Here is a 5657-nt window from a genome sequence, read left to right on the forward strand (position 1 = left end):
AATCAAAAACTGTAAATTTAATCAATGAATAAAAATGTATTGTAATGATCCGTATTAGACTTTATTGCTAAGTGCCATTGCACACTTACTGTCTCTTTAAGTTTGGTTGTTTTGGGGTCATACGGGAAGAAATGTGTGGCTTCTGGGGAGAGGAGAGGTGGCTCGGGGGACTGGAGGGGTGAAAGCTGTCCCATTCTGTTTGTCCTAAAATAAAGTGTTAGCAGCAATACCTCGGTCTGGTGCTTGGGTGTCATAACGGAACGTTACAGTATTCACACAAAAATTCATGTATTTAATGGAAATCTTATTCTATTCTTCATTTTAAGATGAAAAATCCACATTGTGCTTTATATGCGCACATAGCTTGTTGTCTCTGCTTCAATCATTCTCGCAAATGCGCTCAATTGACTGAAATCAGGGAAACAGGTGAGACATCTAAGGGGAAAGTTAGACAGCTGTTTGGGAACCCCTGGCCTAGAATATTTAGCCTAAAATATATAGATTAAATCGTTGAGTCCAGTCTTTAGCTGTCATGTTTTGCTTTCTGAACCCGAACACAACCACAACAAAGTAAGTTTTAACAGTTTATTGCAGCTTGTGGATAGTGGAGGAAGGAACCAAGAGTCAGTACTGAGCTGAAGCATGAGGATGGTGAAGGCAGGAACTGGCAAGCAGGTCGGAATCAGAGCACGGAGGCAGCAGAACCAGGTGCACAGCAGAATGGAGACTTGGAACCAGGCTTGACCAGCAGCACGACAGAATGGAGGAACTTCGGGCTGGACGAGACTGGATGAGGTGAGCAGCAGAACAGAGGTAAGCAGGAAAAACAGAACGAACCGACGAGGAATGACAGAATGCAGTGAGCTTAAATAGTGAGGCTGACAGGTGTGCTGAATGCTGGCTGATTAGTAGCTAACAGGTGTGGATGATTACTGAACTGAAGACTGGAGCTGTATGGAAGGTGGAAAGTGTCTTGAGTATGAGCATGGTGCAGCAGACAGGCTGCATCATGACATTAGCCAAGTCATTTTATTAGATGTTATCTCTTATCTGATGTATTTCTGATATTTGGCACTTTGTTCTACCTCATGTTGAAGTGCTATTTAAATAATGATGACAATGATCACAAGAAACTTTTGCATCACCTCCAATAAGCTGGAAAGAAAAGAGACAGCAGCATTTTTCACACCTCACTTAGTAGCTCAAGTTAATATTTTAGTCTTAATTTTTAGCCTAAATATTTCAGGCTAAAATATTAAACTGTTAATTTTTTGTCCACCATTATGTCTAGTAATTTCTGCCAAAAGCTGCAGCATTTTGATTTAATCCATCCAAAAGCAGTATTTGCAAGCCATACTCTGATTGTATGGAAAAAAGTTTTTGGAGTCGCGAGCTCAGAGACAGAGCCGAGTAAACAAAGAGAAACAGCCGAGTGAGCGCAGCTGGTGTTTGGCGAGGAAGGAGCAGGTTGCGCGTGTGAGCAGACACAGAACAAGGCACGAGGGTAGTGGGTTGAGAAGAGTTTATCAGAGATTAGCGCGCAAAAACAGGTTTGAGCGTGCATGGATGTTTAAACGCTGAATTCCTGTCTCACTGCGCGCTCAATTTAGAGGACTTCATATGCTATTAGCCATGCTAACAGCATAGTTCCCCCGTATTATAAAGACGGCGGGGCGGCAGGCTTTAATCCCCCCCCCCCATTACATGCGCCACATAGTCTACCCCCCAACCCCCCGTCGTATTATAAAGACGCCGGGGCGCCACACTTTCATTCCCCCCAAGGCTAAGCGTTGTTTATTTGTCTTAAACACCTCGAGCTCCCGGTCGAATTAAGCTAACGCTAGCTACGTCCATGTTGCCGCCAAAAGTTTTACAAAGAACCGAAACATGTTCTACGTCAGTTAATAAACTCATGAACAGTGACATATCACGTGTCAAACTCTACGCAGACTTAGTTATTATCACAAATTTAAAGCAGAGCAAAGATAACTTACCTTAAGAATGACTGTAGTCGGGACTACCTCTTGCTCGTGCGTGATCCTGTAACGTCTGGAGTGGACTCGGAGCAGAATCAGTCCTGCTGTGAGCTACAGTGCGCATGTGCTGTGCGACCGTTTTCAAAATTCTACATTTTAAAATAAAGTTTATGCAGTATTTGTAGGTTTATGTACATACTACTATTAAACATTTAAATAGGTTAAGGAAATCTAAGTAAAACTTACTTTTTCCCCAAGATTCATGTATTACATTAAAAAAAAAGGTTTAATTTTACTTTAGAAACTCTAGTTCTTACTGAAGCTTAAAATAAAAAGTAGAAATTAAGACGAATACTCTAATAGAGTTTACTGCACCAAAAAGTCACTTTCTTCAGTGTACTTGTGTGAAAAGCTCTTCTCTACCTTGAACTTCAATAAGTCCAAGTTCAGACCCAGACTTACTGATGAGTATCTTCAAGCCCTACTTAGGGTCTCAACTGCCTCCTCCCTTAAGCCAAATGTGGCTCAGCAATGCGAGAGGAAGCACTGCCAGACCTCTAGCAGTAAGAAGTAGGCAGAAGAAGCCATGTTCATAACAGTTTATGCTCAATGTTCAGAAAGGTAAAAATTAAAGAACCGTTAATACAGCCATTTGAATTGAAATTACATTTCTCTAGTCTTCTATATCTGCTGTATTATTTTTATTATTTTATTTATTTATCACTGGGTTTGTTTCTTATGAATTGTTAATTTATTTATTTTTTCATCTTATTTTGTGTTAAAAAATAAAAATAAATACATTTGATAACATTGGAATGTTTTTGTAAGAGGTTTTCTTGTGGAAAACCCGAGGCAGCCCAGCTTCACCCAGACTCTACCTCCAGCGGCCCCCAGGTAAATTCAGTTTGAGACCCCTGACGTACATGTACAATGTATGCAAACCCTCTGGCATGAGTCTGTGAAAAGGATTAATAAGACAAAAACACCTAAATAATCCTTTGCGAACAATGTTTTTTTTAATTAATTAAATCCTTATTGTGGAATCGTAGTCATTTTCCGACTTTTAATTTGAATGCATGTACTGGGTTAGGCAAGGAAATCTATTGGCCAGCCCCACCAAGATTTTTTTTTCACCAGTGCCACCAAACTCATCATACACATAGATAAACTCATCTAGTTCATACTACAACTCTTACTTTGGGAAAATGTGCTTATCTTTATTTTTTTATTTTTTTAATTGTTATTTTAAGCATATAATGATCAATAACTACACTTTTATGAACTGTAGCGACACCAAAATCACTGTATATATATATCATTCACACCCTCCTGGTGATACTACAAACTGTTATTAATCAATAAAACACTTTTTCATATCTTTGGGGAATTTTTATTTCGATAAAATAACCAATAACTACACTATTATAAACTCTAGCCTCACTAAAATCACTGTACACATCATTTACACCCTCCTGTTGATACTACAACTGTTCAAAACAATGGAACATACTTCCTTTCTTTTTTCTTAAAATAAAGAGCCATTGATATATATATCTTTCTCAGTGAAAGAGCCATTAATAAGTTGTGCAACTAAATAAAAATGAAACGTTTTGTAGGACGCATATATCAAATGGACCATCAAAGCTATTTTTTCATTGTATTCAACGTTAAACAAAAACACACAGTGAATATTCTAAAAAACATTAAAACAACAAAAACAACATCTTTTGAGTGAAATCCAGTCACTCAAACTTAGTGGTCATAAGATATCAATTCTGGACTATGAAACAAACATTTTAATAAGTTTTGATAAGTTAAAAGTATAAAAATATTAATAAATAAATGATTAGGGCAAAAGAAACAGGTTTAGAATTTTACAGCATGCAACTTTCTGTACATTAGACAATGCATTTTTTCACATTTAGATGAAAAACGATTAAGGTCATTGGTTACTGTTGTATACAGATCGTTCTTTTCTTTAGAGTTTACCTGCAGAGTAAAAAAATTTTTAGTTTATTTATTTCAGTTGCAACCATTTCCAAGCACAGCTGTTTTGTTCCATATTTGGTTTTACATCAGGTTCCCATGCATTTTAAAAGGGTACTACTATTATTATGGCAGTAGTGAAATTCAATACACCTAAACACTCATATTTTCTAATAAGAGTCTGCCAAACTTACCAACAGCCTCATCACTCAGGGCTGTTGCATAACTCACAATACCAAGGGGCATCTTCATTTGGGATTTGTGCTGCTGTCATTCCAATGCATTGTGTGTGAAACCATCTTGTACAAGTTCCATATTGAATCTACATAGGGATAAAAACATTAAACATATTTTAAAAAGTTGACATTAGCAAATCTGTACTGCATAAGATTATACAAGATTTGATTACTATAGTATTATCTCAGGAATTTCAAGATTATCCACTATTCAGATCATCCACTGATGTTTTCAAACAATTAAAGAGATTCTAACCCAAACAGCATCAGCAGTGGTTGGCAGTAAGTCCTTATTTCCACAACAGGAACAGAAGTCATCCTTTGCCACTAAAAATAATTAAGCTATATTATTGTCATGTTTGTAGGAAGATGACAGAGACTGTCTGCAGGACATCAAGCCTCCTACCCCGACCACATGCAGAGCTAAACGCTAGCCCACCAACAACAAACCAACGATTCTCCCTGCTTTGACGTCCTTCCTGGAATGGCCAAAGTGGACAGAACTGACACGAGGCAACAGACAAGTTTGGAACAGGGAGCCTGAGGGAGAAGTTAAAAGGTTATTGGGAGATGTTTGTTACTCGTCTGGACACATGGTGCTTTAGAACAAAAGGCTAACAGAGGTAGCTCACGCTAGCCTTAATGCTATTAGCCTCGCCAACATCCGGTCCCGGACATTTCAAAAGAAGTTCGTTTTAAAGCACAAAGCTTAATCAATCGGCTCCGCCATCCTTCGATGGTGCTATGAGCCTTATCCCCGCATTAATATCGAATATTTATGTTGGGGTGTAAAGGCAATTTTGATAACTTTATGTTGTAACCTCTTACCCACCGGTTTCCTAAAGTGACCCCAGACGCCCGGAGGGAGAATCACATTAACTAACTCGGTCATAAGGGTTTAAATGATTTTACTGGGAAAATCAGTCTTCAGAATGTTATTTACTCAAAATAATGTTTTGTTTAACTTGGGCTTTGCATTGTGAATGGATTGAAACACATGCCAAATGTTTTTTTCTTTTAATCAGATCTGCAACAAGGATTCACCAAATTATTCTGATTATGACCAACTACTTTTACTTCTTTTTATCTTTATTTTGCTTAGTAGTTTAGTTACGTTTCACTAGCCTAGTAGAGAGGATTTGTTTTTTGAAATATTGTGTTAATTGATGTTCTCTGGATGTTCATTTTATTTCTGTTATTAAATTCTTGAACTTGAAAGGAAGTTGTCACTCTTTTATTCTATGTGTGTGCAGGTTTTGTTGTTAAAAGATCGCTAGTGTTCGAATTCATCCCTTATCAACCATTGTCTTGATATCAGCTTAAGAGCTGATCATCACCAGGCAATTACTTAACAGAGGGTTATTTTAATAAACATAAGTACCTTTAAACAGTTGTATAATGCACAACACCAGGCTTCCACTTTATGTTAACCCAAATCTTCCCTTTCCAAGTCTATTCC

Source organism: Fundulus heteroclitus, unplaced genomic scaffold (assembly GCF_011125445.2).
Source record: "Fundulus heteroclitus isolate FHET01 unplaced genomic scaffold, MU-UCD_Fhet_4.1 scaffold_832, whole genome shotgun sequence".
Classification (NCBI taxonomy): Eukaryota; Metazoa; Chordata; class Actinopteri; order Cyprinodontiformes; family Fundulidae; genus Fundulus; species Fundulus heteroclitus.